Source organism: Triturus cristatus, chromosome 3_2, assembly GCF_964204655.1.
Source record: "Triturus cristatus chromosome 3_2, aTriCri1.1, whole genome shotgun sequence".
NCBI classification, from domain to species: domain Eukaryota; kingdom Metazoa; phylum Chordata; class Amphibia; order Caudata; family Salamandridae; genus Triturus; species Triturus cristatus.
Window position 1 is genome coordinate 1,175,513,814 of NC_140584.1, and position 15,525 is coordinate 1,175,529,338.

Here is a 15,525-nt window from a genome sequence, read left to right on the forward strand (position 1 = left end):
AGTTAGACGAAAACCTCAAAAATTGCCAGACAAAAGTGAATAGTACAGGCCTATGTCAATACTCAATAGATGGACTAAATTCCTGGTGAAGGTGCTTGTGAATAGGCTGGTGAAGATGAGTAGGACACAAGAGGGTTCAGCACTATTTAAAAGATTATAACAATTCAACATTAAACATTCAAGAACCAGTGAGCACACAAGAAGATGTCCAGATCATCGATGTAAGTTTCTTAAAATACTTTTTTCTTTATTTCATATTTTCATAAGAGCGGAAGATCATAGTCGACGCGTTTCGTCTCTAGAAGAGACTTCTTCAGGGCTATGGAAAAAACATACAAGTGCAATTTTAAAAAGGTGTTTTCATACATACAATGAAACACAATCAATACATTTAAAAGAAAACACGCCTATTTACATCAAATTCTGTGAAGATAACACCCTAATACTGATAAATAAAGTATCTCATTTGAATTAGAAAAAGGCCTATACATAATGAACTGCATCAAAGACAGTTTATATAAAAAAGAAACTCCAGTTCAGTTAACACCACAGTAAGAAACTCACAAGTTATTTCAAACAATATCATTGTAATTCATGAACAATAGGGATTGGTATCGTACCTCCACAAAGTAATAAAGAGGGTATTCACATTGGCGTATGTATAATTCAATCCAGACAGCTGAGAATCCAATATTCGGAAGACTTCTTAAATAGTCGACATTGTCTAAAATAATGGAGTTATAGCTAATGAGACAATGTCTATTACACAGTCACATGGTCTTTCATCTATACAGTTTCCATATTTTATCATTTTTCATTTAACGATCAAGGGGAGAAATTCAATTTACTTTTTCAATGGAACACATACGAGGAAATAAATAAGAAATTCAAGCAAATGAGAGCAAAGTCTAAAAAGGACATTATAAACTGCTGTGAAGCATTATACAGTCAACCAGTAGTTACGTCATGCTATTTACAAGAAAAACTACTGGTCTCAACGAACAAGATATAGGATACATTATTAACAATATACTCAGCAGCAGAAACCATACTTTTTAGGTTCTCATATATGTTCACTTGGTCCACGAACTAGTGACATGACCTACATAAAATATTTATTGAAAAATGAATCTGTAACAACAGCTAATTATTCGAGTGAGCGCCAACACAGGATAAAGTTAGACATTCATATGCAGCCAACTTATTGGCTACATATTTATCAGTATTAGGGTGTTATCTTCACAGAATTGAATGTAAATAGGCGTGTTTTCTTTTAAATGTATTGATTGTGTTTCATTGTATGTATGAAAACACCTTTTAAAAATTGCACTTGTATGTTTTTTCAATAGCCCTGAAGAAGTCTCTCCTAGAGACGAAACGCGTCGGCTATGATCTTCCGCTCTTATGAAAATATGAAATAAAGAGAAAAGTCTTTTAAGAAACGTACATCGATGATCTGGACATCATCTTGTGTGCTCACTGGTTCTTGAATGCTTAATGTTGAATTGTTATAATCTTTTAAATAGTGCTGAACCCTCTTGTGTCTAATGTTGTAATAGGACTTGTTCCTAAATAAGGAGCATAGAGGGGAGTGCTCCTTGGTTCTTTGCACTATATGATACCTCAGGACACTTTTTTCACTTGTCAGGTGCGGTTCTCCTTAGCCTCTACCCTCTTTTCATTTGTATTGAAGATGAATAGGACTTTGATAAATCCAGACCAAATGGCTTCCTGCCTGGACACAGCACCCGCCACTGTCTTCTATGCATCAATAATGCCCTAGCCTTTGACTCTGTTCGATGGTGGTTCATGTACGGGCCTTTGGAACACATGAACTTCGGCCCCCTCATCTGCAGATGTATCATGGTGCTCTAATGTAAACCACAGTCCTGGGTCAGAGTAAATGGAGAAATATCCCTAGTCATCAATATAGAATGGTGAACGAGACCATGCTGCCACTGTCACATCTCCTTTTTACCCTGGTCATCGAACCACTGGTGGACTAGATCAGACGTGACACACAACTCATTGAATTCCGTTGGCCAGGTGTTGATAAGTTTCCACTAATCAGTAGGAATCATGAGTTTGTGGACATCATACATTTTTGGGATGGTGTCAGACTGATTCCAGGCAACCCCGCAAAATATGTTGTCCTATAGACCAGCTAGCTCACAGTGCCACTTTAAGCACCCCTAATATAGACAGGGGGGCGAATGGTTCAGGCAACTACTGAACACGACAACCTTGACCCCTCAGGAATCATGGTGACAGACTTTTTCAATTTTTATTGAACCAACATTATCCTTGTATAGACTATGTGAGCTGCAATTATCATCAATATACAGAAGCAGATGAATTATAACAAGCATCAAGACAGTGAATATAACATAGAATATATATATATATATATATATATATATATATATATATATATATATATATATATATTAGAAGCAAGAACACAACCCAAAGAGTGAGTGAATTATGAATGATGACGCAATACCATCTACCAGCACTAATCTTAGGGAAACTTTGGGAGAGAGGAAAAAGAGGACAATCACTAGTGTCATTAGGGAACTGCAACAAAACCGCATCCTAGAAGTGAACAAATGGTGGGAAAAAGCAACTCTAGAAAAATATATTGAGTTTAAGAGGGTACCGAGAGGATTGAGAATCCTCAATATGCCTATCTTAAATGATCTGGATGTGGACTTGATAAAACAGTGGCAATCTGACACAAATTATTGCTCCTTGAAATTAATGAAAACATTGTTCATGCATGCCGAAAGGAAACTGGAAAAACTAGTTAACATGATCAAAGAACTAGAGGAAGAGCTAAATCAATACCTCACAAATGAGGAGAATAAAGAACTGATTGAAACAATGGAAAAGAAAATCAATTAACATGAAGCGGATGTGGAAAAAAGAAAAGCCAGTAAATTCATTAGAGACAGACTGGACTATGCAAGTGATTGCGGATACAATTTCGCCAGGAAGTATGATATATAGGAACAGGGCAGTGATGGATAAATGTGCTGGGTATGAAACTTCAGGAACTGTGGATAGTTCTGACTTAAGCTCTGCAGATGAAGAGACGAATGCATCAAATCTGGATTTTTTCGGGGAAATGCGATTAGTCCAGATGATAACGCGACAAAGAGGGAGAGGAAGAGTACGACATGGGGAAGAGGCCAAACCAGAACACAACCAGATAAAAACAGAAGACAATGTAAAAACCAAAAAAGGAAGAGGAAACAAAAAGCAAAACTAAAGAAGAACCTCTCTTAAAACAACTTAGTGATAAACATCTCTAATAAAACATTAAGTATTGCACAAACACAACTGCTCAATAAAGATCTCACATTCTGCCCCAACGAAAATATCAACACACCAAACCTCCTCATTGACCTCTACCAGTTTTGTTGAAAAACCAAACTTAAAAAATACTTTGAAGAGAAGACACCAAGCTCGAGACAATCAACAACTATAAGTTGGGACACTTCACCCCTAAACCAGAATGACATACCAACTTTAAGAGCATTATCATCCTTGGAGGATAGGGAAGAAATGACAATTGGGCAAGATGAACGACCCTCAGAATCAGATAAGGAACTTTGTCAGAGAATGGGGATTGACACAAATAAATGTGGCAACAGTGGATTAAGAACACAATCGACCTTTTGCCCACAACTCCCACCAGGCAATAAGATTTATTTATTTAATGAGATAATGGTGGAGGAAAGCAATAAAATGGCAGAAAACAAAGCTGGAAAAAATAAAAAGAAGAACAGAAACAACAAGAAATCATGGAATATAACACCTGCTGAATACAAAGCTCTAAAGGAACTGAGAGACGACCCAGAAATTATAATTAAAGCCTCTGACAAAGGTGGAAACATTGTTGTTCAAAATCTTAATGATTACATAAATGAAGCAAATAGACAATTGGGCAATAAAGATCATTACAAAAAACTTATGGAAAACCCAATAGAAACATGGACCAAAGAATACCATCAAATGTTGCATGGATGGAAAGATAAAAACCTTATTGATTTTGAGGAAAATATGTACTTAAGAACAGACCACTCCATAATTGCAACAATCTACTTTCTTCCAAAAGTTCATAAGTCAATCATGAACCCACCAGGAAGACCGATAGTCAGTTCTATTGGTTTTTTATCAACATCTCGATTCATAGACATCTTCCTGATTAATTATGTGACATCCTTACCATCGTATCTGAGAGATACGATGGACTTCCTTAATAAAATCCAGGAAATCCCATGGGAAGATGGTCACATGATGGCCACAATTGCTGTTTCATCATTGTACACATCGATTCGCCACACTGATGGAATAGCTGCTGTAAGACAGTTCTTACAGACGAGATCGATAAGTTACTTAGAGCATTCGGAAATGCTAATAGAAATGCTCACATATTGTCTACAACATAACATCTTTCTATTTAAAGGCAATCTTTTCCTGCAAAAACAGGGAACCGCTATGGGGCATCTTTTGCACCCACGTATGCCAACCTACTGATGGCAGTATGGGAAACAGAAGTCTTGAAAACCCAAAAATCTCAAAACATCAAATTTTGGTCAAGATTTATTGATGACCTCTTAATAATATGGAAGAGAGACCATACTGACCTTTAAGAATTCATAAACTCACTCAACGTGAACAAATATAACCTGTCTTTCACATTTACGATTAGCGCACCAAACATCATCTTCTTAGATGTGGAAGTCTTCATCAAAAACCAAAGGTTATGCACCAAAATGCATAGAAAACCCACTTCATGCAACAACATTCTGCATGCCAATAGTGGGCTTCTGCAAAATTTAAAATGGAACATATCCTACGGAGAAATGTTACGAGCGAATAGAAACTGCTATGAAACATCTGACAAGAATTCTCAAATAGATGAAATGAGTAATCACTTCTTAGAAAGAGGTTATACGTTGGGAGTAATTGAAACTGCAAAAGTCAGAATCACATTGGAAACAAGAGGAGATCTATTAAGATCACATAGAGAAAATCAAGAAAGATGTAATAAAGAAGACACTACTTTTCGACTCATCATAGATTTTAATAACCAGAGCAGAGAATTAAAAAGCATCATCCACAAAAATTGGGGAATACTGATGTTGGATGAAACATTACAAAGAACATTGTCACCTTACCCAAACATCATGTGTAGAAAAGCAGCCTCTCTGGGGGACATTTTAATGCAAAGCCATCAAGAATTGAAAAAACCTGGCTGAACACTCCAGGTTTCTGGAAATGCTCTAAATGTAGAGCCTGGGAACATGGTCTAAACTTGACAACATATTAACTCCAAAATGGCCAAATTGAACACATCGGGGATCATATTACATGTGAATCCAAATATGTGGTATACTTATTAGAATGTCCCTGCAGGAAACAATATATAGGAAGTACAATCAACAAGTTAAAACTGAGAATCCTACAGCACTTACGAGCTATTAAGAATAAGGATTTTACCTACCATATAGCCAAACATTTTCACGATTTTCACTCAAGTGACTGCCAGCAACTGAAATACTCAGGGATTAAAATTGTGAAATCAAAAGATCGGGGTGGGGACAGAATCTTAAACCTACGAAGAACAGAATCAAGATCAATTCTAGCAATTGGCACTGAAAGACCATATGGCCACAATTTAGATGCAGAATTACACATTCATCTGTAGGAAACAGAAGAGAAGGATAATAAATGATGAATGGAAGTCTGTCCCTGCTGATACTAACACCATAAAGAAGAAATGGTAATTAAATTATGAGAAATTACTGAATGAAAAAGCAGATACATGGGACAAATTAAGACAAGTACAATATTTGTATACCCTTTAGACAATTGATCAAATTGTTAATATATTGACAATCCTTTTTCCCTTAGATTAGAAAGGGTATGAGTTGATTTGAACACACGGGCTAAGGTCCTTTCATCTAAAAAGTATAGATAGTGTGAAATAGTTCCTCCATATGTTGATTTTACTTATTCCTCTTATTTTCTTAACACATGGTATATTTGGATGAATCATCTGGCTCACACATGCACCTTAAACTGCACGTTAATTGAGAATTGATATTTTGTATTGGCTAATAATGCAGATAGTACTTTACATTTAATTAGCGTTGACCAATGCCAGAATGGATGCACTAGTCACTTTATGATCATACGTCTAACTCTCATTGGGACCCACTTTGATTTATACTTTATAACGAATCAGTCCTTAACCGATGCAATAACAGAGGCACTAGTCACTTTATTCAATCATCTTATGAAATCTTCTGCATGGTTGGATATTTTAAAGTGTAGTGTTTCAAATATTAGGGAAACTGACAATAATGGCATATCAATTGATACTCCATTAGATAGTTATAATTGACACATTTATAATACAGTATTTTAGATACACTACACATACACTAATGGTCTCTTTAAAAAAGGATGGAAGGACTGGGATTAAATTCAAAATTTACTTTACATTGATTGATTGATGCACTAGTCACTTTATCCAATGGTTAAACCTTATAACATAGTGTGCATATGTGGGGAGCACAATAATAAACCATGCATAAAATTATGGGAACATAAGAATCAGATACCAGTATTGCACACTAGTGACTTATAGCAACTTGGAGACCACTGCCCAAAATGTGCCTAAATCAACTTTATCTCCCTTGAAATCTTAAGATACCTTCCTCTCCCCTTTTTTTTAAAAGAAAAAATCAGGAAAGAAAAACGTTTGGAAAAATTGGTTTTAAAGGATACACATATACATATATTTCTTTTGTGCTCGCACTTTGTATATTAAAGAATGTTTTTTTACAACTGTTAAGTCATAATGGTAGACTGAAATGTATATATACTTTTCGTGAGGATTAACACAGTCTAGTCTATTTTTGACAGTAGAAAGTAGTGAGGGAATTAGCACTGAGCACTTTAAAAAGACATTCTAGGCCCTAGGACTCCATGGTCCATTAGAAGACTGGGAGCTGAAAGGCATAGACTGTCCTCTATCGTTTGTATTCTGCACTATGGTTGAATAAAGCAATTTTTGGATTGACAAACCTTCTGACATGGGGCTGTGATCCTTTGCCGTACGAAGAGGCTTGCAGAGAAGCGAAGGAATCTTGGACATATATATATATAGTGAACAAGATCGCAGAGGCGATCGAAACGCGTCTGGGGGGGACACTTGTCTGCATTAACCATGGAACAATAAGGTCTGCTATGCATCCGTGAGCCCGCTTACTTGGATTTTGTTGGAAGGTGTGCCTGTCTGTGGTCTGGACCAGTGGCTTATCCCCTCCTTATATTTGGAGGATCAGGATTTGGTTACATATGTATATATATATAACAGCACGTCCGACTCCTTTGGAAATGAAACCGGACATCGCCACGGGGGAAATTTTCAGTAATTACGTTTATAATCCACAATTTCGCTGCGACGCGTTTTGGCAAAGGCTGCATTGATCACCCTATTCACTGGGTATTTGTGGATATCGAGGGGTGGCTACCCTGCCGTGTTGCCCGCCGTAGCAAAAGGCTTGGGCTGAAGCTAATTTCCTTGTGGAAAAACCCAGTGAATAGTGTGTAGGTTTTGGGCTACCATATAACTATATTTTGAAACTTAAATATCTCTGAAACTGCTGAATGGATTTACACAAAATTACAAAAGCATGCTTTCTGGACCAACATCCAGCTTTCTGTCAAATTTGGTGTAATTCCGTTCAGCGGTCCGGGCTGTAGTCATGTTAAAAAAATGAAAAATCCCCTAAGACTTAACATATATATATTGGGAAAAGGACCTCTGATCAAGTGGCTATTATGAACAACGAGAGAGAAATGGCACAACTTGCAGATTCTGATTGGGCACACAGTCTCATTCACAATCCACAATCTTACGGGGATACACATCTTCAGTGAGCCACAGGTGCTACTGGTAATATGTCATCTGGGATCTCGGGTAAAGCTTCTGGTAGTACTCTCATGAATTTGTTTGGTTCTTGAATCAGGAGAATTCCCCCAAAAATATGATGATAATGTATGTGATTAAAGTCAATGTGTATTATGATACTTTGTTGTTCAGATAAAAAAGGGGGCAGGCGTTGTAAAGAATTCTTAAGCACCATGCGCACGTGTTTGTTTAATGCCTTAGTGCTCAGCACGCATGTCATATTAATAGGTCTTGTTGTGTATATTTGATTCTTGCCTACGCAAGTGTTCTCTTAGACCAGCTACTCTGCTGGGATCGGAATGGATAGGACGTGCAGCGTCGTGTACCATGCGTGTTGAAATAAACTCACCTTGAATTGAACCAACCGGTTTGAAGAAGATATTTGTTTCATGTATGGAAGGTGCTCCTGAAGCTAAAATGCAGAGCATATTTTATGTAAATTCCCACCATCTTTCTCAGCCATATGAGAATGAAGTCTGACATTCTCAGTAAATTATGCACTTCCAACAGGAGCAGCCTGTCAGTTGATACCCTTGTGTTCTACTGCAGCCTCCCAGAGTGTGCTGAAGAACAATGAGAGCAATAACTGTATTATTTATGACAAAACTATGGCACACTTGAAGCCATGTCGATTGAATCAAACTAGTAGAACTTAAAACAATTAATTTAGTAAGGAACAAAATGAGGGGGTTCAGTTTGTCATAGAAATTATGGCTAGTGCTGTAAAAAGAAAAATTAGGACACATTTTCAGTGAGTTCTCAAATATCTTACTCTTCTATTTTATGAAAACATTTTGACATGCAGACTGAAACATGCACTTTCAAGGCCAGCAGCAGATTGCCAGTTAACTCCCTGGTGATCAGCAGCTTTACTATAGTGTTCCTATGAGCAACTAGAGTGCTAACATTCTAAATTTATGCCAAAAGTGTGGCACATCTGAACGCCATCTTGATCGAATGGAAGTAGAAAACTGAACACATTTTCTACTGAGAATACTGCAGTAAATGAGGAAATTAGGGAGCTACATAACAGATAAGTCTTCCAGATAGACACTAGAGAAAAAAGAACCCAAATATAGCAGAAATATGACCCAAATGTAGCCCATGTATAGCCAAATGTCAGAAGTGTGCAAAACATGCGCTAACATGCATTAGCGCATGTTAGCACCCTTTTTTCTGACGCCTCGGTTTGCATCTCTAATGAGATGAAAAGTGGACGTCACTGGGCAGTACAACCTTGTAAATATCGCTGATGTGCATATTGCGATATTTACTAGGTGGCCCACGCATTTTAGCATACATTAGTTTGGGACGAAAACCGCTGTTTTCGCCAAAAACTAACGTCTGCTAAAATCATGACTAACCCATACCTAACATGGTGGGTGGATTCTTGTGTTACGATCATATGGTCGTATCAACAAGCATATCGCCGTTTTGCAGGGAACATCGCTGGAAAACCAGCGATGTTCCCTGCAAAACAGCGATTACCCCACTATCGCTGGAATTCATATCGCCATTGCGCTATGCGTTGTAAATACAGCGCAAGCATGGCGATGAATTCCAGCAATAGACAGTGATAAATATCAAAGTGCTAAGTGCGATTTGAGATATTTATCGCCGTCTGTTGTAAATATGCCCCTAATTTTGTATTTTTTGCAGTATTATATAAGACTTGACCCGGAAGTATTGGAGTGTATTACATGAGCATCATTTATCAAGGACACAATAATTCTGTTTTTAGCCATGGGGAGATTGAGTGATTTGTCCAGAATCACAGGATGTTGAGCTGACGCGAAACTCGAACCTGGTCTCCCAGTTGCAAAGTCTGTAGCTCTGGCCGTAAAGTTACATCCTCTCCCTTAAGTGTAACCAATAACCAAGTGATCAACTATATAAAAATAATAAAGATAGCAAATTATTTCGAAAGTGCTTTGTCGCTATTTGAGAACTCAGAAAAAATGTCCTTATTTTAGTTGTTTAGAGCACTAACTATAACTTCTCTGGGAATAAGACTCTCTCCCGGAGGAGGGTGGAGAGGCAATAAGTTGACCACACTGGGCATGCGGGAGGGTCAGTGGTAGCACAACGGACCATGGGCGGCAGAGGAAACGGGGCAAGGGCAGCAAACCAATCATGCAGTACAGGCGAAAGAGGCTGTGGCGACATGAAAGACCATTGAGGGCAGAAGGAAGAGGCAGTGGCAGTACAACAATACAAGCCAACAGACCCGGTTCCGGCAGGAGACTTCCAATGTTTTTAAGCCCAAAAGCGCTTTATTTTATCTGTCTCCTGTCCAAAAGCTCCTCTTTTTCAATGTGAGTCAATGGGGAAAATCAATTTCCCAGGTATTCTTTTCCAAAATCTCCCTCTTACCACATTCAAGATGTTGGCAAATAAGGTACATTGGATCATGGAGGGCAGGAGGAATGGGGTAGGGACTTGGATTCGGATAAGAGAGTACAGGAGGAAGATGGGTATGTGCACCAAACTGACCTTACATAGCAGGCATTAGGGGTTGTAGCAGCACAATACACCACACAGGGAAAGTGTGATGGCATTGCAGCACAACAGACCATGGAAAGCAATAGGGAGGACACAGAGCCATGCACAGTGACAACAGAGAGCAGAGGGGAAAGAGGCAAGGGCAGCAAACTGACCGTACCATCAGACAGGAGGCACAGTTGCAGTATAATGGTCCATGAAGGGCAGGAGGAAGGGGGCAGGGTCATGACTAAGGACCAGACAAGGCAGGGGGAGGGGATGGGGGCCTGCAAATGGAAAACGGAGGCCGGGCATGGAGGCAGGACAGGAGCAGCAAGCTGACCATGGAGGGCAGGAGGGATTGGCAATGGAAGCACAACGCACCATGGAGGGCAACAGTGAGACTATAATGGTATGCACACGGACATTGGAGGAAAGGAGGGAGTGGTGTCAGGGGCAGCAAACTGACTATACAGGGCAGGTGGGAGGGGATGTGGAAGCAAGAAAACCATGCATGGCAAGCAGGAGGATTAGGGCAGCACAATGTCCATGGTGGGCAAGAGGGAAGGGAGAGTGGCTGGACACACACAAAAGAGGGCAGGGGAAGGGGCTTCAAAAAAGACCACAAAGGGCAGGCAGGAGGAGAAGTTGCAGCAAAACAGAGCATGGAGGGCAGAAGGGAGTGGCATCAAATGGACCATGAAGGACAGGAGAGAGGGGATGGGACATATAACTTGGACAGGCAAGATGGAAGTGGCAGGGACAGGCGGCAGCTGTGAGACCATGCTAGGCAGGAGTTAGGGGCAGTGGCAGCTTAACATAACACTCAGAGTAGATAGGAGTATGGCAGGTCTATGGAATATGGTGGGCAGAAAGGAGGCAGCAGGGGCATGCACACATACATCGGAGGACAAGTGGAAGGAGAGTAGGGGCAGCAAGCTAAGGGCAGAGGTTAAGTAGAAGGGCAATGATCAGGCATAGAATTGGGCAACGGAGGGCAGGAGGAGTGGGCAGGGACATCAAGCTTAATGCAGGGCAGTACCAGCACATCAGACCATACAGGGCTGGAGGGAGGGGGCTCATGCATGGACTTCGACAACAGAGGGTAGGGAGAAGGTGGATGGGGCAGCAAGCTAACTGTTTAGGGCATGCAGGAATGGCAGTGGCAGAACAATAGCCACAAATGGCTGTAATGAGGCAGCAGGGTCATGGACTTGGACAATGGATGGCAAGGAGAAGGGGGGTAGGAGCAGCAACCTCAGGTGGGGGCAGCACAATGCCAGGCCTGTGTTTAACCCCCAACTCTGCAGTGCTTTGGGCATCTTACTTAATGTTAAAAAAAACTTAGAAATTCACTGAAAAAACCAAAGGTTACAGGAACGTTATAGTTGAGCTCAGACTTCACTCATCAGTGACATTACTCATGACATCACTGATAACATCTCAAATGACATCACTGATGATATCATCCAGTGATTGTTAGTGTTTCCTAAACATTTATGAATTTTAAACTTAAATACTAAGGTACTACAAAAGTATCACATACGCCCAGATATACAAATTTGATTTCCTATAATATCGGGAAAACTACTGATTGGATTCACACCAAATAAGATAAGGCGTGTTATCCGGAACAGGATCTACCTTTCTTCCAAATATTATGTAATTCTGTCCAGCGGTTCGGTCTGCATGATTGTCTAAAGACTCTCGGTAATTAACTTGGGAAACAAACTTTTTTTGACCTCCACCTTTTTCTTTGCCCCTGAAACTTTCCATGCACAGCTAGAATCACCGGCACATTTTTTTTGGGACAATTTTGCGAAGATTCATCAACCGACACAAAAAATAATAGCAAGTCAACAAACACTAAAAATATCCTTGCCATCCAATAATACATACCCATCCTAAACCCTAAAAATTCCCTTGGCAGTCAGAAACCCATACACACAATAAACCCTTAAAATTCCCTTGCCACCCGAAACCTTAAAAATTATCTTGCCATCCTAAACCCTAACATATCCCTTGCCACCCAAAGACCCATACCCACCCTAAACCCTAAAAATTCCTTTGCCACCGAAAAGATGGACAGGCTATCCCACATACCCACAATAAACCCTAAAAATTCCTTTGACACCCTAACCCCAAACAAATCCATTACCACCCAAAAACCCATACCCACCCTAACCTTAAAAAATCCCTTGCCACCCAAAAACCCATATCTAACCTAACCTCAATAAAAAACCTTACCACCCAAAAATCCACACGCACTCTAAACCCTAAAAAATCCCTTATCACCCAAAAACCCATACACACCTAAACCCTAAAAAAATCCTTTGTCAGCGAAAAAGCCACACCCACTCGAAATGATGAAAATTCCCTTGCCACCCAACAACCCATACAAACCCTAAACCCTAAAAAACTCCTTACCGCCCAAAACCTAAACCCACCCCTAACCCTAAAAATTCCCTTTGCCACCTAAAAACCCATTCCCACCCTAAACCCTAAAACATCCCTTGCCACCCAAAAACCCATACAATCGCTAAACCCTAAAAGATTTATTACCACCCAAAATCCATACCAACCATAAACCCTAAGAAATCCCTAACCACCCAAAAATCCATACCCACCCTAAACCCTAAAAATTCCTTTGTCACCCAAAAACCCATACCCACCCAAAACCCAAAAAATCCCTTACCACAACCATCCACAGATTCTCTGACGCACCCACTCTCAGACAACCAATCATTCACCCATACAGCCACTCACGTACCCACTCACCAATCCATAGAGCCACTTAGACACTTACTAACAGACTGATACAGACATTAACACAACCTAGTCACTCACCCATACATTTACTGAGACTCCTAATCACTCACTTATACAGTCAGTCACATACCCACTGAATCATCCATACAGGCACTCATTCACCCATTGATTCATCAATACACCTTGTTATATATATTTAACACTCATAAACATTTTAGAAACACTCACAGTCACCGGATGATGTAATCAGTGATGTCATCAATGATGTAATTTGAGATGTCATGAGTGATGTCACTGACCATATCATGAGTGATGTAATATGTGAAGTCACAAGCAGTGCATTGTGGTGGTGAGACTTAAAGTTAGCTCAGCTAACTTTGCACAATTTCCCTGGTTTTGTATGAGTGAAATGTCAGCCTAATTGTAGCGTCCGTGTAACCTTTGTTTTTTTCTGTGAATTTCTCAAGTTTTTTAAATGCTAATTCCTAACAATGATGTCCCTGTAACCTTTGTTTTTTCAGTGAATTTTTATGTTTCTTAAAGTAGTAGTCACTTTTGCAGAGTAGTGGAGAAAGGAGACGGGTCTCCAACCAGCTCTCAGGAATTCCGCTGTGTAGGACTTACAGGAGTTACCAGGAGGGCTTCTTGGCCCCCAAGGTCCCTCTGGAGCCAAGGGGACTTCATCCTCCAACTAGTAGTGTGCCAGACGGCATGTTTGTAGAGTGGAGGAGAAAGGGGGCGTGCCTCTGACAACTTCTCAGCAATCCTGCTGTGTGGGACGTACTGGAGGTAACAGGAGAGGTAGTTGGCCCCTAACGACGTCCTTTGGGGCTAACTCCCTCTCCTATTACCTCCTGTATGTCCCATGCAACAGGATAGGTGAGATCTGATAGCAGGTCATGTCCCCTTTGTCCACCACTCTGCAAACGCACCTCATGGGGCACTACTAGTAAGGGGGAAAAGTCCCCTTGGCTAATGAGGGTCCTTGGAGGCCAACTACCCTTCCTATTACCTCCGAGCACAAGGTAAGTGGTTTTTATTTCTTTTTTAATTTTTTTTCCCATATTCTGTCATCTGTTTACTCCCCCCCTTGCCCAACCCTGCCCCCGCCCCATGCACCGCTCTTACCTGAAACGGCCGTGCCTGCTTGCGAACGATTAAAGCTGGCTGTCCACTGGACTCTCTTCCTCCAGATAAGCTTTGACCGTTGGATTCGCCAATACTAACTATCTGTTGGCTCCAAAGTGCTGGAAAAGCATGTTAACGCCCAACTCACAGCGTTTTTGCATGTTCATTATCCTCTCTACCCTTCCCAGTCGAGTTTCTGGGCTGGGCTGGGCACAGCACTGAGTCTGCCCTTCTTGGTGTGACAGAACACCTCAGACAATCCCTGGATGAGGGGAGCACCGCCACTCTTGTCTTGCTGGACTTGAGCGTGGCCTTTGGTACCGTGTCTCACTCTATCCTGGTTCATAGGTAGGAGTGAAAAGGCATGACAGGTTCAGCCCTTGGATGGCTTATCTCTTTCTTACAGGACCACATGTTCTTTCATCCAATGTTATATCCCTAATACAGGTCTTGACTTCTGGAATCCCGCAGGGATCTATTCTAAGCCCCTTACTGTTCAAAATCTATGTACGCCCCTTGACGATCCTAATAGAGAGCTATGGACTCACCCTTTTCTCATATGCCGATGATACCCAGATCATCTCCTTGTCCTCGGCACGGAGCCATAAACCGTTCTTGCTGCATCTGGGTATGACAAAAATTGCATATTAGCCGAATCAAAACTCACTCAAACTTAACAGTGATAAGACCGAGGTTCTGGTTCTAGGCAACAACTGCTCCCTCTGGGGAGCTAAACACTGGCCAGAATTGCTAGGGACTCCCCCCACTCTGGCTTCTCAGGTAAAAAAAACCTTGGCTTTCTTATTGATGATATGCTCTCTATGAAGCCGCATGTAGCTAAGGGAACTGCCACTTGCTTCACAGTCCTTAAATGGCAGAAAAAGATTTTATAGCTTACTCCTTTAGCGGCTCAGAGGACTGTTACACAGGTACCGGTCATTTCCTGCTTGGACGACGGCAATGTGCTGCATTTAGGCGCAGATAAGTCATCCATACATCGCCTGCACATTGTTCAGAACGCTGCTGCCAGGCGGCTTTCCCCTCACCCAGATATGTTTCTGTTTCTTATTTGCTCAAGGAACTTCATTGACTTAAGGTGGCCAAGCGTATTGAATTTCAAGCACTGTACTATGAGTTTAAGGCCAAATTTGGCCTGG

The 15,525-nt window shown here is 40.7% G+C and overlaps 1 long non-coding RNA gene across 1 annotated transcript in view; it reads right to left on the reverse strand.

Moving 5' to 3' along the window:
* Positions 1 to 251: 251 nt before the first annotated feature.
* The window catches only part of LOC146859381 (uncharacterized), a 66,363-nt gene continuing 51,089 nt past the window's right edge, over positions 252 to 15,525 (reverse strand). The window contains exons 2-3 of the long non-coding RNA XR_014979767.1: positions 621 to 724; positions 252 to 319 (exon numbers count right to left, since the gene is read on the reverse strand). This is a non-coding gene — a long non-coding RNA (uncharacterized LOC146859381). The remainder of the gene's footprint in view (positions 320 to 620; positions 725 to 15,525) is intronic.